This window comes from Vespa crabro, chromosome 19 (genome assembly GCF_910589235.1).
Source record: "Vespa crabro chromosome 19, iyVesCrab1.2, whole genome shotgun sequence".
NCBI lineage: Eukaryota > Metazoa > Arthropoda > Insecta > Hymenoptera > Vespidae > Vespa > Vespa crabro.
Window position 1 is genome coordinate 1,342,501 of NC_060973.1, and position 25,000 is coordinate 1,367,500.

Genomic DNA, 25,000 nt, shown 5'->3' on the forward strand with positions numbered 1-25,000 from the left:
TACCATTGAAGCATGGAATGGAAATAAATTATCAAAGAAAAACTGTTACGCTTCTATGGGTACGTTCGATTTATGTAAATGCAATATCGCCGATTAAGGGACTTTGGATAGAGCTAACTTTTTCGAGGAAACTTTTACGGACAACTCTGTGGTATCAAATAAAATAAGTAAAAATGAGAGAGAGAGAGAGAGAGAGAGAGAGAGAGAGATGCAAGAAGCTTTTAAAAAATATATATATACATATATATATATATATATATATATATATAGAATCAATGTATATAATTTAAAGAACGTTTTGATAAATCTTATTAACTTTTCTGAATGAACCTGTGCGTGACTAGGTATGATAATAGTAATCAGCTAGTTATATATATCATATAGTTAAATCAGTTAGTTTTATATACATATATATATATATATATATACATACCTAGGTAACACAAATATTAACACCGTTCTTTTTAAATTCGATACGTTCGCGACAAAATGTTGAATTATTATAATCAGAAATATTATATTATATTAACATAATAAAACGACCATCTAACGAGAGATTCAAAAAGGATAAATTCATATGATATTTTATAGATCTAAATTATAAACGATAAAAAAAGCATGAAAGATTGTGATTTGTAAAAGGGCAATTTAATTCTCGAGTGAAGTTTAAATAGCTCGTTCTAACACCTTTTCCTTTTTTTTTTTTACTTTTTTTCTTTTCTTTTTCCATTTTCTTTTTTCTTTTTCTTTTCCTTAATCTTTCTCCATTTCTTTCAATTTCTCGTTAGAAACGAAATATCGTTGAGGAATATCGTCTTCCATTGAATCAGAAGAAAGCTTTCCTTTTCTCTTTATATACCTACACCTATATATATATATATATATATATATATATATATGCACACACCTATCTTTCCCTCTCTCTCTCTCTCTCTCTCTCTCTTATATATTCTGCCGTAAGCATAGGCCGAAGGGTGAGTTCTAGCTCGAGGCATGTACACTCCCGGGGTAGGCGAATTGATCGCGTTGGGGTAGAATCATCCATCACCGAGTGACAGTCCCGGAGCTAAGCCCTCCCTTTCCAAGGCTGCTTGCTGCTGCTGCTACTGCTGCTGCCCCTCTAAAAAGGTAGCTAGCTCTCTTCCCTCTGAACCCGAAGAGAGATGGACACTACCAACCAACGGAGGCGTAAAGGGGATGCTTTCGTTGGAACGGGAATGAAGGGTGAAGAGGTATGGGATGGGTTGTAATAGGGTGAGTAGGGGAGGGAAAGGGAGGAGGTCGGAGTGGGTGAAAGAGGGAAAACGGTGGCGCCCTCGAACGACGTCCGACTAAGCAACCAATGCCCCACGACAATACTCGACAGGATCCTGTGGGACGAAGATTTTCTCCCTCTCTCTCTCTCTCTCTCTATCTATCTATCTATCTATCTCTGTCTGCTTCTCTTACTTTTTCTCTTTCTCTTTCTTCGTTTTTCTTTCTTTCTTCTTTTCTTCCCTCTCCCTTAATATCTCTCGTCTTCTTTAATCTATCTCATTCTTTTTAAATTCTCGTCTGGTTCTTCACAATCAATTATCCTCATTCCGTAATCCTCTGTGATATATTCATTAGGATAATTCGAATGAAACAATAGTCGTTTCTATCATTAACCCAGACAAAATTATCCACAATAAATCATATTTATGATCTATTTTAACGTAAAATTGTCCATTACGTTTCATTATATTTTCGTCAGTTATTACTGATGAATTGAATATAATTTTCAATGTTATTATTCATCATTTAAAGTGGCAATTTATTAATGGAAATGATGGTACACTCGTCAAATATATGTATATATATATATATATATATATGCATTATATGTAATATGTATATGAGAAAAAAAATCAGATAAATAGATAGATAAAGAGAGAGAGAGAGAGAGAGAGGGGGGGGGGAAGAGAGAGTTTGAATATTTCCGTATAATGCTTCGAAGCTTATCGAAAGGTGAATATATAAGATGTTCGATAGATATGTATATAAAATAATAGATAATCGAGTTTTGTCGATACGATTGCGAAGACTCTCTATCTCTATCTCTTTCTCTCTTTCTTTCTTCAGGTATATTTCAAATATTTCAATCCAATAATACTATTCGGCTTTTATTCACCCGAACGGTTTGCTTCTCGAATAAATCCATTCAACGTAATGCCTTATTCGCTCTAGGAGTTCACTTATCTCGATGATGTTACCCGTTATATAAGATCGTCTAATTCGATCTTACGGTTGCTTTCACGAGATGGAATTAGATTTATTCCTTTTCCTTAAGAAAAGATCACGTAGAAAAGCTTTGGGATCGTAGCTCGAGAGCCAAGGCTCACTTATCGATTATTACGTAAACGCCTGCCACATAACCAAAATGAGAATGAGAAAAAGATGAGTCGCTTTTCGTGACATAATAGAATTCTATCTTCTTAAAGCGTGTGCTCGGCTATGGTGTATCGAAGATTATAATTTTTTTTCTTCTTTTCCTCTCTCTTTCTCTCTCTCTTTATCTCTATCTTTTCTTCTCTTTTCTTTGCTTCTTTTTTTTTTTTCTTTTCTTTTTTTTTTTTTCATTCTTTCCGAACACATCGTAAGAGGGAGAAAATAGGAAGGGGCAAGGGAAAAGAAAAACATAGAGGGTTGAAAGAGAGAAAAAGGTGTTGCGTATTTGTGCGAAATAAAAATGGAGAATTTAAGAATGAGAAAAAAAAAAAAAGAAACAAAGAAAAGGAAAAGAAATAAATAAATAAATAAAAGAAAAAAGAAGGAAAAAAGAAACCTGTCGATAATATAATTCATTAAATGTTAACAAAATGTCATCGTCAATTTGTCAATTTGTTTCTTTTTTTCCAATTATACGTATCTTAAGAAAAGGGAAGTCCAGTATAAAAAAAGAAAGAAAAAGGAGGAGAGTAAAATAAATCATCACTGATTGTACGAAATCTGAGTTAGAAAAAAAAAAAAACAATGAAAAAAGAAAAAATCGGAAAAAGAGCGATATAAATGAAACTAGTCTACTTGTAAAATAATCAACTCTCGATCGTTACGTAAAACGATTTCTCGAATGAACACGGGACATCGGGATAAGGACAACGACACGAGGATGAGAAAGATGATGAGGATGAGAAGGAAGGAGGAGGAGGAGGAGGAGGAGAAGAAGAAGAAGAAGAAGAAGAAAAAAGAAAAAGTAGAAGGAAGAAGAGTAAGAGGAGAAGGAGGAGGAAGAGGAGAAAAAGAAGGAGGAAGAGGGGAGGAGGATGATAGTGGAGGGTAGTAACGCCGTGTTACCGTATCGTCGTCGAGGGAGGTGGTGCATTACCCTTCGTGGGGTAATCGTGGCGTCGTCCTCCACCCTTTGCGCCGCACCCTCATCCACCAGCAGCAGTAGCAGCAGCACTACCACCACCATGACTATCCCTACCCCAACCTACAATCACACAACTACTACGGCAACGTAGGAAGAATCGTCGTCGTATCACGAACGTCGTCACAAACACTATTACTACTACCACCACCACTGACACAATCATCCCCCTCGTCTTCTTCATCCTTCTCGTCGTCGTTCTCGTTGTGAGGCGCGCGCCTCCTCGACAGCGCGACGGCAATTTTCTTGATCACGCGACACAAAGGGCGGAAATCAATAATACAGCAGTACGCCGGAGAAACGCAGGAGAAGAGAAAACGCAGAGAACGGAAGCAAACCGTCACAACACCGGCTGCTACTGCTATTGCTGTTGCTGCTATTGCTATTGCCGTTGCTTCCATTGTTGATGATAATGCTGTTACGGTGTAGTTGGTTTTATGGATGACGAAAGAGTGGAAACAGAAGTTAGAGGATGGAGCAGGAAGGGATGTTGAAGACTCGCAATTGTGCATTTAAACTTAAAGAACACCTTCACATTTTGATCAGCATTTTCAAAGATTTTTTTTTTTCTGTTTTCCTTTTTTATATTTTTGTACTAGGTGGTAAAAAAAACTTTATAAGGTGTAAAAAACTTTATAGGTGTAGAAAAGAAGAAACCCTAAAGCTTATATTCTCTTTCTTTCTCTCTCTCTCTCTCCCCCTCTTTCCCTTTCTTCCTGTTTTTGAGCATTTCAAAGATATTTCCTGTACCCGTATAAGAGGGATGATGAAAATAGAGAGGAATTGGAATGGGGTTGCTATTCGTACGTGTGTGTTTAAGCTCCTAAGACTATCTTTTATATATACACTGTATATATATATATATATATATATATATATATATATATATATATACATACACACACACGCATACCTTATATACCTATATATTATATTTCTCTCGCTTTCCACTACGAAATTGTGAAACACCCAAATTTGATATACTTTTGTACATACGTACATATATATGCGTGTATGTGTGTATGTGTGTATGTGAGTAAGAATGAAAGAAACTAGTAATTACGTTTGTGTATGTACGTTTATGTACGTATTGGTGCCTGTTCAAACTCAAATTTATTTTATAATATATTCTCTTACGTTTCAGAACCCCTCGAAGCCTCGAAATATCCAACACTTTGTATGCGTGTAAATGAATGAGTGAGAGTTGGAGAGAAAGAGAGAGAGAGAGAGAGAGGAAGAGAGAAGGGAATAGAGGTGAGAATGCATTGTGATCCTGCAATAGACCAATATTTGTGGGTACATACGGGAAAGCGTCGCGCTCCGACATCGCACGTGCGGCCATTGCGGCATAACACCTCGACGAAATTCAGTAAGGGTTGCGCGTATTCTCTCTGCGATCTCCTGAACCCTTCGTCAGAAAGAGAGAGAGGAGAGAGAGTGAGAGAGAGAGAGAGAGAGAGAGAGAGAGAGAGAGAAGTTACCCGTAGTTAAGATTTTCAGGTTCAGTTAGGAACACGTATATATCTATTTTCTCTCTCTCTCTCTCTCTCTCTCTCTCTCTCTCTCTCTCTTTCTGTCATTATCTGTCTCTATCTATCTCTATCTCTATCTCTGTCTCTAACATTTAGTTAGATGGGTAAATAGGTAAATTACATGATAGACAGGCAAGGGAATAATTAGATATGTATGTCGCTCGAATGGATGTTTCTATTCAAGTAAAATCTGTCTCTAGGGATATGGTCTTTAATATATAGGTTAGTCGGAGAAAGTTGATATCGATTTTATATAACGATTAATTATGTACGAACGAACATAGTTAAGAACATCGGTAAGATATTATTATTATTATTAGATGTCCATTGATATTACAATTCTTTATAGTTATCTGATTGGTTTTTCTTGATTATTTTTTTTTTCTTCTTTCTTTCTTTCTTTCTTTCTTTCTTTATTTATTTTTTTCTTTTTTTTTTCCGTGCGTTTATTCTTATGTATATGTGATCTCTTTGAAAAATTAACATTCGTAAGAAAAGTTCATTTTCTTTTCTTCTTCTTCTTCTTCTTCTTCTTCCCTTTTTTAATTTTTCCTTTTTATTTATTTTTTTTTTCTTTTATCTCTTATAAAAAAATCGTACAAGTGTTTCGGAGTGTTATGGAGTGAAGAGAACAAAAAAGAAAAAAAAAAAGAAAAAAAAAGAAAAAAAAAAAGACAAAAAGCAAAATATGTTGCTCGTTATTAATTATTCCATTGAGATATAACATTGGTATATCATTTCTATGTTCGCGTGTAGGATATTTACTCGCCGCAAACATCTTCAAGTTATTAGGGCGTTGCAACCCTTGCGGCTTAACGCTTCCCCAAATTTTAATACAATAATTACGAGTGTATCCTCGTAAAAGGCAAAAGCGAATATAAGAGAGGGGTTAAAGGAGGGTATACATTTATACCGAAGGAAATGAGGTCGAAGAAGGAACGTTCCTTCTTCGCAGCATCGTGACATGACTAAGGGTTGCCTCGTACGTGTGGGGGGTCGGGACCTTAGATAGGTTTGTTTAGGCTTCCATGGTCCTTCTTGAGGTTTACCTTATAGTCATTGCGAGTTCATGCTTCGTTAGACCTTGTCAAAACAGGCCTGACTTTTTTCTTTCTTTCTTTCTTTCTTTCTTTCTTTTTTTCTTTCTTTCTTGAACGAAACATTTCATATTTAGAAAGAGTTGCTTGGATGATGAGGTTTATTTTTCTTTTTTTGTTTGTGTACCGGGGAGTGAAGTAGAGGAAGGGGAAATTTTAAGGAAGGTTTTATATATATATATATATTTTTTTTTTATACATATAAGTATATGTATATATGTGTGTGTATGTGTGTGTGTTCATAATATATACCTACATACGTGTGTCCTCGGTTAGAATTATTTTTTCAACAATATTTATCATCCATGTTTATATCAATTGATTTGATATTTATAAATATTTTCTACGAATTTTGTGTAAAATCGTAGATGTAACACAGCTGTTTGCTCTGACACAGGCATACACTATGAGATCCGTCTACACCGTAGACATTCTTCTTCTCCCTCGTTATCATACTCTCTCGAGTTTACTTTTGTTTAGTTTTCTCTTTCCGTTGTTATATATGTATATATATATATATATATATATATATATATATATATGTATATATGTATATATGTATGTATGTACGTTTCTAAGGAACACTCTCGTACAAATATACAAAGTTGTCAAAAAGTGATACAGCTTGTAATATCAGGACAAAACTTTGCCTTTCGCCTGTGTAATCTCTTTCACGATAAAAGCTTTATCAGAAATGGAAGCGAGTTAAGTTTATTAACTTTCTTCAAATACATACAAATGTATTATATATATATATATATATATATATATATATATATATATATATTTCGTTCTGATTTATTTAAACGAATACTCGACGAGATGTCTCATCATATCAGATATGAAACTATGTACATTACATTTTTGAACAAGATAAAGAAATCTATGAATTTATTTTTTAATCTTGTTCGCGAACAAAAAAATAGTATAATATAGTATTTAATATTTAAAATTAATTTTAATATTTAAAAAAATATAGTATTTAACATGAAGGAGGGAAGGAAGGAAGGAAAGGAAGTGACGGCAAAAGTCGAGACGTTACAGCTCGTAGCAGGTCGTAGTGGTCTTCTTTGCATTCCCAACTACTATCTCTCTCTCTCTTTCTCTCTGCCCCCCTCCCTCTCCCTCTCCCTCTTCGTACAGCATCCGTAGCACGAGAGGAATCCGTAGGAGGGCTGCCGTGTTTACTCGATTGCACCCACACTCTCTATCTATCTTTTCCTTTCTCTCTCTCTCTCTCTCTCTCTCTCTCTCTCTTTTTCTCTTGCTGCAGCCCTTATGTTTCATTTGTCCTTTTTCCTTCTTCTTATCCTCTTTCCTCTCCTCTCTTCGTTCGCCCTAGCTGTAACACCGGCGTGGCACAAGTCGAGGCCACCCACCGTGGCTCCAAAGACTCGTATAATCGTACTCCGTTATCGTTCGTGTGGAAAAAGAGAAAAAAAAAAGAAAAAAAAAAGAAGAAGAAGAAGAAGAAAAAAAGGAAGAAATAAATAATAGAGTCAAGGGGCGAAGGTTCATTCGGCTGACGAGAGTGAAGAGTACTCGGCGAGGGTCCGGGGTGAGGGGGACGGGGGTAGGCGGGGATTTGTTTAGATGGTGTAGAATTTTGTTTCAAGTTAATCATCGGCCAGATTCGTTTATTTCAATTTTGCTTGTTTGTTTGTTTGTTTGTTTGTTTTCTGTTTTTCTGATTTTCTCTCTTTTTTTTTCTCTCTTTTTTCTTTTTTTCTTTTTTTCTTTTCATGTCTGAATCTTGGATTAAATCTGACGAGAAAAGAAGATAGAAAGGGTAAAGTCGTTCGTTTATATTTGTTACGATAATAATTTTATCATGAAGATATTTGAAACGATTGATTTATTTCTCGTTTCTTTTCTTTTCTTTTTTTTTTTTCTTTTTTTCTTTTTTTTTTTTATATCCTTTTTCTTTTCTCTTCCTCTTGTTTTTCTTTCTCTTTTAAGAATTCCCCGACAAAGGAGTAAAATCGTATTCGTGTCTTTGATAAAATACGGTATTTTCGTAACGTTCTCATTTACATAAATAAAGAGTCTAAGAAGCATAAATAAAAATTTGACAAATCACAGTATGCCTTTCTCTCGTCGTGTTCGAAGGCGGCCAGTGAAAATTTATTCGAGAGTAAGTTTTCATAACGGATTAATTCTTCTTACGTATGTGGGACTTATTGAAATATTTCCAAAAGAGACGTGGGTACGTAGGGCACTTCTAAAAAAAAGGAGAAAAAAAAGAAAAAAAAGAAAAAAAAGGAAAAAAAATCAAATTGATTTAGAAAGAAAAAAAAGAAGCTTGTAATAATACTTGATATATGTGTACGTAGATTTAGACGAAAGAAAAACAATAAGAAAGAGAAAAAGAAAAAGAAAAAAAGAAAAGAAAAGAAAAGAAAAGAAAAAAAGTAATAAAGTGGGAATAAACAACGATTAAACTTAACGATGTCAAGAAAAACTAATCTAATTTTGTATTCGCCCAATTGAACGACGTTTTCCCTTGGCTTTAACATTAGAAGATCGTAAAAGGGAAATAAAATGGTCCTCCATTGTGTTTCAATCTCTTCGACTCGAGAATATTCCTGGTCCCCTGTCGACATTGTTGAAAGGCGTGTCCACGATTCAACCCTCGTGGTCGTATCGTATCATATCGTATATTCTCGTATCTTCTCGTTAATATACTATATCATCATGCCCTGTTATCACCTCCCTGATAAATCTTTTGGACAAACTTGTATACTCGTTCTCATTGTCCTCTCTTTATTCTCGTAAAGAAAGTGAAACATAACTCGTTCTCCCCACCCTTACTTCACTTCCCTTACTCCAACTTTTACCTCTACCCTATTCCTATCGCACCTAACACCCTGCTCCCGTTCCATGTTACATGTCAGGATTACGAGAATATCATGGAGGAAAAGAGATAGATACTACGAGTGTCTGCTGATGTTGCTCTTGCCGTTGCCGTTGCTGTTACTGTTGCTGTTACTACAGCAGTATTCCTGTTCCTAACTGACTGTTGATGTTGCTTTAAGGGTGCAAGTTTTACGAGCATTTAACGGGCAATTTATCGCTTTTGAAACGAGCCGAGAACGACTAAACGATTATATGTCGACACGATTATAGATCTACCATTTGGTTTTCACCCTCTAATGATCTCGCCTCGTAATTCCATCCCTTCTTTTTCAGATCAATTCTTATGGATCATCTTTGTGATTCCATTGACACATTGATTTTATTTATTATCATTTGTTTTCTCATTCGATTCAATTTTTTTTTTTTTTTAATGTGTTTCGCATTCACCCTCTCTCGTTAGAATGCATTTCTTACAGATCATCTTTGTAATTCCAACAACAATTGGTTTTTCTTTTGTTTTTCTTCTTTTTTTTTTTTTTTTGTTATCTTTTGTTTTCTCATCCAATTAAATAATAATTTTATATCTCGTTTATCGAGTTCTCATAAATCTTTTTTATAATTCATTGACAATTGATTTTCTTTATTCTCATTTTCTTTATTTCCCATCGTCGGATTAATCCATTATCTTATGATTTATTTTATATCAAATCTATACATCGATTTATTTAATATTACATGATACTATTTCTATATCGCATTCACTGTTAAATCTTCAATATAATTCGCTTTTAAACTAATTAAGTTTCGACGAATCAGTAGAAACTACTTAAGAAAAAAAAAAAAAAAATTAAAAAAAAAAGAAAAAAAAGATACAGGGGAAAAAAAAAATAATTTAACACTTTAAATATATTTGCGTACATAACCAAAGTCAAAGTCGATCTTTGAATTCACAGTTAGTCGTTTATTACGACAACAAATTATTCTTAATAATATTCTTATATATTTAAAGAGTTGCACGGAGTCGCGCGAATTTGAACGTTAAATGTAATCTTCTTCTCTTTGTCAGGAAACTTTTAAAAATAGTTACAACGATATATACATATATTACATACATACATACATGTATATCCATAAGAGGGTGTCAACAACTGCATGTTTCTTTGCATTAGCATCGTTTCCATCATCTTTTCGAGTACTTCGTATTCTCGGTTTTCACGTGACCACGTCGTCATAGTCATGAGAAGAGTAGCATCTGCCTATATATGTGTATATACGTGTGCGTGTATGTATGTGCGTGCGTGTGTGTGTGTGTGTGCATGTACGTATACATACGTGTACAAAAGCACTTGGAGCGATTCTACGAAGCGAATACATTCTCTTTCTCTTTCTCATTCTTTCTTTTAAAACGAGGATGCCCTCGCATAATTATCGTTGGATTCGTGAGTTGGAATAAATTTAAATTTCGAACCGGTCAGGCCCAACTTAAACTTCAACGTTCGTGATCATCGTAGGTCGTCGAACGTTTTAAAAAAGACGATTCCACGAAAGAAATCTCTAATTTATCTTTTACCTCCTACCTCCATATTTATTATAACAACCTCGTTAAGCCAAGTAAGTAGTAATTTTTTGTTAAGAACGTAACAGGAGAATACAATGGGGCTATCTATAGAGAGGAACTGTTGTTATCGTGTCAGTCAGAGTAGAACATTCTTTTTTTTCTCTTTTCCCTTCTTTCTTTCTTTTTCCTTTTTTTTTTCTTTTCTTTTCTTTTTTCGTTTTGTCTTGTTTTTGTATCCCACGAATCTTTTACCAGCTTCTCGCTTCATACTTTTATAAATATATATATATATATATATATATGTATATATATATATAATATATATCTCTTCTTTTTCTTATTTCTCGAAGAAATATGGGGCCAGATACGATTTGCATGAATACTAATGAATATGTATGACGTGACAATACTTCTTAAGTATTAGTACTTAAATATTATTACATACATAAATATTGTACAGCTGTATATATATATATATATATATATATATATATATATATATATACAGCTGTAAAAGTGTCTACTTACAATAGACATATCGATGAAATATATTTAACTAAATAATAATTGACATGCCCTGTTAATACGTTCTCAAGAACGATTATACGAATAACAGAAGAGCGTTTTGTTGTCAGTTTGATTAGGGACCAGGATAGGTTTGCGAGTTAACGCGTTAGCAGCTCGTGATCCATGAGGATGGATTGGGTCGATGTGTCAGGGACAATGATAATAGATCTCTCGTATGTTTAGAACAACGTATAAGTATCTATCTACATATATATGTGCATACATGCTTACATAGATACGATATGGCAACCGATCGGATAATTTTCGTCGGTTACCACCGAAGCTGTCAACTTGTTGAGCAACGTTGCTCTTGCGTGGGACGACGAACTGAACGAGAGAGGCACGCATGGTTCGGTTCGTCGGACATATTGGTACATATGAAGACGTAATTGGACCGGGCTGACAGTTTCCGAGCACTCATTTGACGTGTGACATGATTCAGAAGCGTCCACCCGTTGTCACATCTTCAATTGCCTCCTCCGTCGCGGCAATCATCGTCCTGCGACTCGCGAGAATCGTATCGTCGCCGTCGCCTTTCATATCAAGCTTGACTTCCTTTCCTTTCTCTTCTTTCATTTCATCTCTCTCTCTCTCTCTCTCTCTCTCTCTATCTATCTATCTCTCTCTCTATTTCTTTATTTCTTTCTCTCTCTATTTCTCTATTTTTTCTCTCTCTTCTTTTCTTAAGATATCTCGCTCTCTTTCTCTCTCTTTCTCCCTATCTATCTGTCTCCATATTTTATTTCTTCTTTTATTATCCTATTTCTGTTTCTTATGTCACGATTGAATTGAATAGAATCGAATCAAATCATCTACGTGTTTATATCATCCACATAATCATTCTCTATCCATCGATTGACACTTTAGACTTTGTTAACAACCAGTCGTAACTCGTTACAGCTGTTATTTATGGCTCATTAATTATACGATAGAGAATATAAATAGTAGTTTTTGTTTTTTTTTCTCCTTCTCTCTCTCTCTCTCTCTCTCTCTCTCTATTTATCATTTATTTAATGTTTATTGCTTGTTTACAATCTTCCAAGTCAGATAGTAGAATTTTGATAGTTTCATCCTCTTAGAGAATGTCAAATAAAAATGTATAAAAATATATATGTATATATGTATATATATATATATATATATATATATATATGTATGTATATGTGTGTGTATGTGTCAATTCGACTATCATATATATATGTGTATGAAAAATGGCGAAGAGAGACCGTATGCATAATTAATTAAACGAACAGAACTTACTCTAACTCATTAGGAAATGCATCGTCGTCGTTCTTATCGTCGATCGATATACATATGTACATTCTTATATATACTTACATACGTACATACATATATACATAATCGTCTGTATATACATACCATACATACATACACACGCATATATATATATATATATATGTATGTATTGAGAATGCAGATAAATTACACATTTAACTGTCATGTTCGATCGATAGAGAATGAAAGCATTAGAAGGCTCATCGAATGACTTTAAATTTCCATTTACCTAGAACGATCGCATCTCGATAGTTACTAGAATTCCAAGAATCGATAACGGTAAAGCCGAGAATGGACTACGAGAAATGGAGGATGAATTCATCGAGTCCCTCTAAAAGATTATGTTGAACTAATTCGATAGCAAACAGAAAGCTTAAACGCGATAACAACGAATGTCTTCTTCCTTCTTTGTCAAACGAACAAACGTAAGTACAAACGTACATAAGTACGAACGAAAAAGGAAAAAAGAAAAAAAGAAAAGAGAGAGAGAGAGAAAAAAAAGCAAAAAGATAAAAAGAAAAAACGAAGAATTTTTCGAACGTCCCAGAAAGCATTAGAGAATACAAGCATTAGAGAATACAAGCATTAGAAGATTTACTCGTAGAACTTTGAAGCTTTCTCTCCTATCATCTTGTCCATCTTCCTTATCTTTTTTCGTCTTCATCTTCATTTTCATCTTCTTCCTCTTCTTCTTCTACATCTTATTTTTATTCTTCAGATGGAATCGTGTTTATCGAAGCGTTTAGTTGGAAGCGGTAATTCATGGCAAGCATTAATTGTAATTATATCCTCGGCGCTAATTGCGCGTTATTAGATGCCGGAGTGCCTGGCAAACAAGTCCTACCTGTATAAGATTTCTTTAGGATTCGTTGATGGTACCGTTTGCTCTTAGCATATATGTATGCATGTATATATATATATTTATATATATATATATATATATATGTGTAACCACTTATTCATTCACAGTCTCTATTTCTATCTATATAATGTATTTATATGAATCATTTGTATGAATGTGTAATTAAGATTTATTCGAATCGTTTATATCAAATCGTGTCGTTCATAAATAATAATTTTATTCGTTCGATAAATCCTTCGTATCATTCTAATAAGAATTTTATTCATCGAACGAGATTAAGTTAATCGATATTTTAGCTATATAATGTACATGAATATATCTAAATAATTATATACGATAATTATATATATATATATATATATATATATATATATATATATATATATACAAGCCACATAACACACACATACACATACATTTTCACGTCAATGTTTATTTCGTACAAAAAAAATGATATCTTCCGTTGGAGTATATATCTATCACATATTTTGTAGGATTCGATTCGATATTATTTTTCCATTGTATAGAAAGATACACATACACATACATGCATATATATATATATATATATATAAATATATATAAATATATATATATATATACATGGATACGTATACTAGTGAGGGTTTACCTTATCGGCTTGGACGGGTCATTCGCACGAGGGTAGATAGAAATATTGTGCATCGAGTCGTAGGAAATCGAGTGCAGTACGAAGAGAGAGAGAGAGAGAGAGAGAGAGATGTACTGGATACGATGGGAAGAGGGAAAATATCGGCTACGCTTCGCCGAAAATTACGTTTTCATTTCGGAATCGTATCGCACCGAGTCAGTTCGTAATAGATTGTCCATGGCTATTGGCATCGTGTATTGTCGCGAATTCGTGTATGCTCGCATTTTACTGAATATTTGTTCGCCATTTCTGACGTTTATCGATTAATTAATATTCAATTCGCTCCTCGTCCGCTTAATCTTTTCTACGGATTTTTCGCTCATTTCTATTTGTCTATTTTTTTTCTTTTATTTTTTTTTTTTTTTTTCTTTTTACTACGGATTGGATTACTTTATCCTAACGAGAAAATATATCATCCGTCGTATTTTTGAAAGATGTTAATTAGAATTTCTTCTCTTTCCTATTTGTTTTTTTGTTTTTCTGTTTTTCTGTTTTTTTCAATTAAAATTTATTTATTCAATTCCAAGAGAAAAGGTCATTTTTTTCTTTTTTAAAATTCATCATTAAATTTTAATGATAAATTTTATTAATCTATTAATATATTTTAGTATATTCGCTGAAGCATAATGGATAGTTGAGATTATGAAAAAAAGAAAAAGAAAAAAAAAAAAAGGAAAAGAGAAACATTTTTATACAACGTTTTTTCGATATATCAAATATTCGCGTTAATTCAGACGCTCTACGATTCGAGGGATTAAAACAAAAATGTTTAAAAATGTTTTAAAATGCTAGCTCTGTGATAATTGGGTTTTATAAATCATTTGAAAAATTGCAAAAGTGTGCTTAATCCGTAAAATGTTTTCGAATAAATATAGAAATATAATAAAGGGATGGTAATTTATTTCTTGTTTTATTATAACGAGATATACTTGTTAGATGAAAGAAATAAATTGCCTTGCACTATTTTTGAATTAAAGATTTATCGAGAATTAAATGATGCTCGTAAATTTGAAACATTAAAAAATATTTCGTGATAGCAATGAAATAAAAGAAAAGAAAAGAAAAAAAAAAAAACAAATTTTTAATTGAAAACTTTATTGTGAATGAAAAAATACTCGTAAATTTCTATTTCTATTGAAACAATAAAAAAGACAAAATAAATTTAAACGAAAACTTTATCAAGAATTAAACAATACTCGGAAGTTTAAGATATTTGAGAATATTTCGAGATAGCAATGAAATAAAAAAAAAAAAAAAAAATTTTTAATTAAAACTTTATCGAGAATTAAATGATACTCGTAAATTTAAGACATTTAAGAATATTTCGAGATAGCAATGAAATACAAAAAAAAAAAAAAAAAAAAAAAAGAAAGAAAAAGATTTTAATTAAAACTTTATCGTGAATAAAAAAAATACTCGTAAATTTAAGGACGTTTAAGAATATTTCGCGATAGCAACGAAATAAAAAAAGAAAAAAAAAAGAAAAAAGAAAGAAAAAATAAATAAAAAAGGAAAAGAAAAAAAGGACAAAAGAAGAAAGAAAATCGTAACATCCGTTAGATAGCGATCATTGTCGTATATTTATTTTTACTATTTTCAAAACAGACCTACGCCAAGTTAATTAAAATTACGCTACGTTAGTTAAATTTAATCTTTGACTATAGATTGAGATTTATTGTTCGTGGCATTGAACGATCGAGAACCATTGGAATTTACGGTAAAACATTTTTTTCCCGCGGCCGGATTTCGAATCGTTAGATCCATTGAAAACAAGCTACCATCACGATATCCGTATACACCGAACATGGAACATGCAACCCCAAACAAAACCCCAAAAACAACACAAAACACCTAACACAGAACAGAGATCACTCAATCAATGCATTTCTAATAGAAGCAACTTTACAATTACCTTCTATTTCTCTCTCTCTATTTCCCTCACACACACACACACACACACACACACTCATTTAAAGCCTATTAGCCTACTTTTTTTAATTAACAAATATTCTTATGAATTAATTGACCTAAATATTTTTACGCATCATAAGGAATAATTAAATCAAATTTGTTTTTTTTTTTTTCTTTTTTTTTTTTTTAATTGAACAAAAATATTAAAAGCTTTTGGAAAATTACAAATAAAATAAAATAAGCTAAGAAGATAAGATTATTGTATTATCAATAATATAATAATATATAATTATCATGTAAAATATATATACATATATATATATATAGATATACACACACATACACATCATATACGATAATAATAATAAAAATACTGATAAATGTTTTGACTCATTTACGATATAAATGATACGAACGCTCATAATTAATAAAAATTGATATCGAAATTTATTATCCACGTTAATTAAATATTTTTTTTACTGATTTCGACGAATACTATACATCTTTAGAATATAGGATTTATTATATGCATCATAGGAGATTATTATATATATATATTTTTTTTTTGTACTACCCATGTATATTATTATTGTCAATCGGGAAACAATAAGATGCATCTAACGTGTGTGTCATTTGTAAACGGATTAAAACATTAACTGATATATCACTGCTTTCGATGCAATTAGTGTTCCTTAATCAACCTATAATACGTAGGTATTATTAAATACTGCTTAACGTGTAATCCTTTCAGTCGTGTAATTATCGATATTAGAGAGATAAAACGTCGAGTCTAAACGGATTAGAACAATATATATATATATATATATATATATATATATATATATATATATATATATATATATATATCTTCCATCAAGATGATGTTGCGATCGATCTTTCGAACGAGGCTAATGCTAGATCGAGGATAAACGAGATCATTATTACGTCATTTTTAAAAAAAGAGGACATCTAAAAAGGTTCACGATTTTTAATCTCTCGAAATCTACGAGGACGGATTGGTAACATCGAAGATTTCGTGTAATGTCAAACGAATTTTGAATTAAAATGAAAAATTGATAAGAATGAGAATAAAAGATTCAAAACCGATTAGAATTCATATATATCTATATATTTTAAAGAGATTAGAATCTCGATATCACGAATATCGCAATATCTTGAATTATTTAAATTCTTTAATAGAAAGTATTGAATGTATAAAATAAAATCAATGATATCGTGTCTAATGTCAATCAATTTTGGAATTAAAATGAAACATTGAGAAAGAATAAGAGACGATTCGAAAGTTATTAGAACTCATGTATCTACATATTTTGTGTATATATATATATATATATTATTCGAATTATCGAGACTAGAATTCTTTACTGGCAAGTTTCGAGAGATTAGAGACTCAATACCGCGAATACCTCAATACCTCGAATGTTACTTAAGTTCTTAAGTTGGAAGTTTCATGAGAGGGAGAGAGAGAGAGAAAGAGAGAAAGAAAAAGAGATTAAAATAACATCAATGTCGATTGATTTGCAATTGAAATGAAGAATTAAAGAACAAAAGAATATATTTTCGAAGCAAGCTGATTAGAATCGTATAGACATCTAAATATAAGCGTATCTTTGTGTGTATATATATATAATACCTACATATATATAGGTATTGAGACACGTGAAACACAGTGTTACAGTGTATTAAGAAATAAATAACAAGGAAAGAGTAGAGTCCTCAGAGGAGTGGACTCGAAAAAGGAAATTGCAGTATAGAACTCGATTATAGTATCTCGAGTGTTCCTTTATATTTCTCTCGCGTGCTTTCTCTTTTCTCGTCGACTCTGAAGTACCTACGCTTGGTACGGATTTATCTTTCTCTTTTTCTCTCTTCAATCTATGCCTCTATCTTTGTCTCTCTAACAAGCTTTACATTTTCTCGAGTCTCCCTCGATGCATCGTCCTTCGCCGTTAAGTAGATTTCATTCGTTCGGTATACAAACGAAGTTGTAGAAAAGAGAAGTACATATCTGTAAGAGTGTATACATATATATATACATATACACACACACACACACACACACACACACACATGTGTGTATACATGTGTGAGAGTAGTGGAGACACAAAAAGGAAAAGAGGAGGAATGAAAAAAAACAAAAAGAAAGGAGAAAAAAAAGAAAATATAGAGAAGTAAGTAAATAAAGAAAAAAAGAGGAGTGGGAGGAAGAGAAGGAAGAGGAGGTGGAGATGGAGGAGGAGGAAAAAGAGGAGACTGATATTGGCTCGTTTCGCTCGCGTAAACGTGTTCGATATCAAAGAGAAAGAGAGATAGAGATGGAGAGAGAATATATGTGCTATTTTTAAGTTGCTCTGGTATAATAGAAAAAGAAAAAGAGAGAGAGAAAGAGAGAGGAATTAATATACGGATCGCATACACCGATGCCCTTTTTAGTAGTCACTTCGAGATACCACAGATATTTATAATAACTCGCGTTCCGCAAATAGCTACGTCGAGAGATTGACTTTTAATGCGTATGTATATATATATATATATATATATATTTGAAGAATGCCAATGAAAAATACGAAATTAAAATGGTACCGATGATTCTCGAGAATTTCGATCGATTTTTGTGATTTCTTTTTCTTTTCGTAGAATTCAAAAAAAAAAGAAAGAAGAAAGAAAAATTGTCTATTTTTTATCTTCAAATTCGATTATTCGTGGCTTCGAATGCGGCGGATATATGACAATTTTCTAATCGTAACCTTAGGAGAACCATTATTTAATCAAGGAAGGAAAAAGAAAATGTGGCTCCGTTGTGACGTTATAAATAATAAAAAGAGGTAATGATTTCGAACGTTTCTTTTCCTCGTGAAAATTTATCGTCAAACTTGACCGGCGAAAATTTCCTTTCCGTTCCTGAGAACGAGTTTTCAGAAGTTCATACAGAAAATCGTTTGTCCTCGTTGATAGAAAGTTTTGCCGTAGCACAGGGCTGCTGCACTGGTTCAAGCAGAGCTCGACAACAAATCAGCATGACAAAGAGGTAGAGAGTAGGTACCTTTCGGGTGATATAAGGGGACGAAGAGAGAAAAGGGGAGGAAGGGTAGGAAGGGGAGGGAGGAAGGAGTGGTGGTTGAAGTCTGAAAGTTCAACGGTGGGTGGTAGGTTGCTTGGTTGGTTGGTTGGTCGGTCGGTCGGTCGATCGGTTGGTCGATCGGTCGGTCGGTCGGTCGGTCGATCGGTCGGTCGTTTGGTTGGTAGGTTGGTTGGTTGGTTGGTTCACGTTCGGTATACGTTGCAGTTAGAAGCAAAAGGGGTGTGTGCCCAGTGAAATCTGTCACCCGGATGTCAATCAATATTTCGAGGGGTTCGAGGTTCCTACCCCACATACTTCATCCTCCCCCTTTACTTCACTTCACCGGCCTAAACTCCCCGTGTCCGAGCTACCCTTATGCGAAATTTCCCTCGGAATATTCTCTCTTCGTATTTCGATTTGTCGTTTATCGTAGACGTTTTAGATAAAAGAGAGAGAGAAAGAGAAAGAGAGAAAATATGTTTCTAACAAGGAAATATGAACGTTGGCAAAGTTCATGGACCGGTCAACTCCTCCCTCCCTATCTATTCATTTTAAGATGATTAATTTCTAAACTGTCGATTAATCAAGAGGAAAGAATTGGTTACGCGTATATATATATATATATGAACGCAATACTGCATGCAATAATAACAACAATAATAACAATAATAATAATAATAATAACAACAACAAGCATCGCTTGTTGGCAGATGGGAAAATAACAGTCGACCAAAATTGGATGCCGCGTGTTTCCACGTAATCTATGCCGTTCGAGATTAATTTATAGACTATGAGGGTAGAATTAACGGATTACTTTGGGAATGTATCATGCTTCAACGATAATATCCTATCTATTATCTAAAGAGCATATTTTTTTTCGTTCGATTATCGGTTAAATCGATTTTGTATATTCTATTATGTCCATTTTTAATCACATAAAAAAGATAATAGAGAGAGAGAGAGAGAGAGAGAGAGAGAGAGAGAGAGAGAGAGAGAGAGAGAAATTAATATAAAAATCATATCCACGTGCGTTATCCGGCACTTATATATCCTTCATCCTTGATGATAGACGATGGGTGGACACTTTGAAGAACGTATTCACGATAATTACGACACAGATGTTTCGGGCGTATCAAGGATGAGGGTGAGAGTCCATGGGAGAGAGAAAAAGAAGAAAATAGATAGATAGATAGAAAGAGAGAGAGAGAGAGAAATAGGTTCTCGAATTATATGACGAATATGACGCATCCAACATTCGAAACGACATCCCTGTCATCGGCCTCTTCCTTCTCCTCCTCCTCCTTCTCCACTCCCTCCTTCTACACCATCTCTTCTTTCTCCTTCTATTCACTGTTATCCGTATTCCAAAATATAAAGGGGATGATAGAATGTTGAAGGAAGAGAGAAAGAGAAAGGGAAAGAGAGACAGATAGATAGATAGATAGAGAGAGAGAGAGAGCCAGAGAGGGAGGGAGGGACAGGGACACGTTACTCGTACACGTCCCTCAAAATAGAGTTACAAACTGTAACTACGTTTCGGTGCATTAATGCCTCGCATAGGGTTGCTATTGGACCTGTTCTGAGCCTTCGTCGGAATTCACGAGATGCGCTCCAACGAATCGATCGCGGTTACGTCGCTTTCCGTTGGTTAGTACCCCGTCGAGGTAAACGCAGAGAGAGAGAGAGAGAGAGAGAATGTATGTACGTATGTATTGTGTGTATGTGTATGTGAGAGAGTGAGAGAGAGAGAGAAAAGGTAGGAGATAAAGCTCGCTAAGCTTCGAGGAGGGTCGACCAGCTTTCAGCGGCACGCTTCCGTTCCAAGCCACTTTAGAATTTAAATCGAGCTTTCGATACAATAGGCATTCTCGATGCTCTTAATGTGTCGATTCAACTCTCTCTCTTTCTCTCTCTCTCTCTCTCTCTCTCTCTCTCTCTCTCTTTCTCTCTCTCTTTCTCTCGTTGAGAAGAGGAAAGGAAAAAAAAATAGAAGAAAGAGGGAATGACTGCGAAACGTGTTCGATCTATCGTTGAATCGTCACGTAAGACGAGGTTACCCTTCTTAATCTATATATTCTATTATAAAAATTATTAAATTTAAATTGAATAATATTGTTAAGTTTAATCAATTTTGTCAATTTGTAATCAAACGTGTTATAAATTATTGACCGATATTATGATTGGTGTGTAATCACGCGATCTAACTCTATATATTGATAATACGTACTGTTCACATTTTTATCGTAATTAATCCTTTCATATTATTATTATAAATATTTTATTTGTATAAAATGAATAATCATTCGATTCGTTAATTCGTTAATAAAATATTTAATCGGGTAATTGACCAATAATCAATTGATATAATGATAGATTATAATACGCGTATAATTATTTTACTAAATTACCCGATAACAATCGTGTACTCCGATAATATAGAATCTTTGACAGTTTTACTTTAAATACTCTTTATAACGTGGATAAATATAATATTATTTAGATAAAGTGAATAATTTTTATATTCTTTAATCGAACGATATATTAATAATAATTATCATTGACTAATACAATGATATGTGTATAATATTCATATAAAAATATTTCTAAATCATCCGATAATATAATTCTGTTACTTGAATAATATGAATTTTTCAAAATTTCATTTTAAAATATTCTCTATGCGTAAGTAAATATTGTATTAAGATAAAATAATTAATTTTTCAATTTATCAATTCGAACGAAGTATTTAATTGACTAATTGATTAATAGACAAATATAACGATCGTATACATTTTTTCGAATTCGTCGATAATACACGTGGTTGGGTATAATGTCGCGCGCAAAAAAAAAAAGAAAAAAAAAAGAAAAAAAAAGAAATAAACAAACAACAAGCGCAAACAAAGGAAAGGAGAAGACGCGAGAGGTGGGAGGGGATCGAGGGATAAAAACAAAAAAAAAATATTCTCTCTTAAGCCTTCGTATATAACGAAAGACGCATATTCCCGTTTTTTTCCGATTCAGCCGCACCTCCTTCGCGAATGAAGAAGTAGTAGTAATAGAAGAAGTAGAAGAAGAAGACCTCGAACAAATTAAAGGCAAACAAGTGAAAGAAGAGGTTTCTTCTCCTCTTCAGAGGATACGACAACGACGACGACGACGACGATGACGACGACGACGACGACGGTGGTGACGACAATGACGACAGCGACGACGACCTATGGATTCGAGACGGTTTAGTTCGCAAACATCGTTCGTGTCTTTGCACGGATCTTTTTCAGCCTTCTCTCTCTCTCTCTCTCTCTCTCTCTCTCTCTCTCTCTCTCTCTCTCTCTCTCTCTCTCTCTCTCTCTATTTCTCGTTGGAATGCACAGCATCTCACTCGTAACGGTCGAGCGTTTCTGCTCGAGGCGTTTCGAGTTTGGGTTTGCCGCTCTCGCCTTTAAGAGGATTAAGATATTACTCCGGAGCAACGAGGACGAGAGCTTTAACACGCTTTATTCGCTTGGTGAAAACAGTTCCCTTCTACCCCTTCTACCCCCTCCCCTCCTTTCCTTTCCTCTCCTACCTCGGACGACGACGTCGTTTCCTTCCTTCCTTCCTTCCTTCCTTCCTTCCACGGTTTCTTGCTTAAAGCAGGGTAGTTGCAAAGCAGAATGAAAGAAAAACGTGCAGAAAAGCAAGAAAAAAGAAGGAAGTAGGGATAATAATAATAATAATAATAATAATAATGAAAAAAAAAAAAAATATATATATATATATATTTATAAAGGGATCGGGAGAACGAATTAGTTCTTGCATGTTTTATTCCTCTTTGTACTTTCGTTCTTTTTTTAATTATTTATTTAACTATTTTCTCTTTCGACTTTTTAACCATATTTAAATGTAATTTTCATCTTGTTTTATGATTGTTTCTTTCTTTTTTTTTTTTTCGTTTTTTTTTTTTTTTCTTTTTTCTCTATATGTAGATCATATCTCGTATTAATTGAAACAATCGTTTTAATTGCCAATCGAATTATACGTATCACATGTTACACGTACTTTGTATGTTATTATTGTCGTGTTATTTATTTATTTATTTATTTTATTTTTTTTTTTTTTTCATTTATTTATTTATTATACGTTTTCTCTTTTAATTATCATTGATATTTGTTACGAATATCATTGATCAATATAACATGATGATAGGTCATAAAATTTTTCATTAAAATTATTCCAATATCGAGGAAATATGATATAACATGCGTATATACGTACGTGTACGTATCATCGAAACAATTTTGATATATTTATTGTTGATAAGAAAAAAAAAAAACAAAAACATTTCACATGGTAATTAGAAAGTAATTAACCTCGTAAAATTTCTCGTCACGTCTGTTTCAATATCGAGACATGAATTGTGATATACGCCATTACGTTTGTCACAATTGATGATTTTTTACTTTATTATGATAAATAAATTATCGTTATTTGAAAAGTAAAAAAAAAAAAAAAAGGGAATTTATTTAAGAAGAAGAAACGGAAAAAATAATATTCTCTTTTTTTTTTTTCTTTTTTCATGAACTAACAACGAATGTGATAAGAAAGGATTGAATTAAAAAAAAAAAAAAAAAAAAAAAAAACCAAAACAAAAGAAAAAAAATCGTAGAAATTTTGTATTTTCTTGAAATATTTGGATCATTTGTTAAACATTGTCCAGCTTTGAAAACGATAACCAAACATTCCAGGAGGACGAACATGTCCATCCTCAATACGAATACCCATGTTAAATTCTACTCGAAAGCTTCCCGCGTGTTCTCGTCTCCTTGGAAGCAGCCTCGAGCTTGGGATGCCATGCATCTCGACGTCGGAAGTCGGCGACTGTGCTTTGAGGGTGCCGAGTACCGTACTCGACGTGTGTCATGCGGCGCCCTACCATCACTGGCGTAACATTCTCCCATACCAAAAAACTTTCTTTTCTTTTTTCTTCCTTTTTTAATTTTCTACAATATTCATACATTTTCATCACGATTATTGTCATATAAAATGATATCTAATTGTATGAAATAATATCGAAAGAGACAGAGACAAAGAGAAAAAAAGAGAGAGTGAAAGAAAGAGAGAGAGAGAGAGAGAGAGAGAGAGAGAGAAATAATTACGTTTATAAAAATTATATAAATATCTACTATCGGTAGATATAGATTTTTATTTCGATTCGAAATGATCGAATTTAATTAAAAAAAAAAAAAAAAAGAAAAAAAGCGCAAGAATTAAGAAAATTTTTAAGGAAAAAAAAAAAAAAAAAGAAAATAAAGTCTTCACATTTCGAAGAGGGATTGAGCGGAAAGCCAAAAAAAAAAAAAAAGAAAAAAGAAAAGAAGAACAAAGAGAAGAAAAAGAAAAAGAGAGAAAAAAGAAAAGAAAAAAGGGAAGCGAAAAAGCTTACAAAATCGAATTAATAAAATCTTGGAGGAAAAACTAAACTGTTCTATAATTACGAAAAGAAATTCTAATGAATGGAAATTCAGAATGAATATAATAAAAAGAAAAGAAAAATAGAAAAAGAGAGAAAGAGAGAGAGAGAGAGAGAGAGAGAGAAAAAAAAAAGAAATAACCGCGCCAATGTGCATAGAAAGGTGCCAGGGGTGTTGGCGCCCTCCTTTTCTCTTCTCGAAGGCTTTCTCAACAGTCGGTGGTACTCAGTTGGTGAGGAGGAAAACGCGGAAAGGCGCGGGAGTCGCGCCCTGTTCGCGACTTTGATCGCCACTCAAACATTTTCGCTAGCAACCCGGTGCAATTCCTGGCACCGGCGACGCCCGTTACACGAACCTATATAGGGAGGGAGTGCTTGCCAACAGCTTGGCGACTAATTACAGCTCGGATCAAAGATTTCATCACCGACGGTCCTACCCCTAACTCTCACCCTCTCTCTCTCTCGCTTTCACCCCTTCTCTCTCTTTTTCTCTCTCTTTTTCTTTTTTCTCTCTCATTCATTCTCTCCTCTCTCTCTCTCTCTCTCTCTCTCTCTCTCTCTCTCTCTGTCTATCTCTCTTTCTTTCTCTCTCTCATTCTCTAACTTTCCTCTTTCAACAGCAACGCTCACGACTTTTTTACTTTGCGCTTTTTCGTTTCGATCGAATCGAATGAAATTTCCTTTTTCCTTCTTTTTCTTTTTCTTTCTGTTTTTTTTTTTTTTTCTTTT

At 33.4% G+C, this 25,000-nt stretch overlaps 1 protein-coding gene across 7 annotated transcripts in view; it reads left to right on the forward strand.

Moving 5' to 3' along the window:
* Positions 1-25,000, forward strand: part of LOC124430779 (frizzled-2) — a 129,060-nt gene that overhangs the window by 4,696 nt on the left and 99,364 nt on the right. The gene's annotated exons all lie outside the window — the stretch shown is intronic.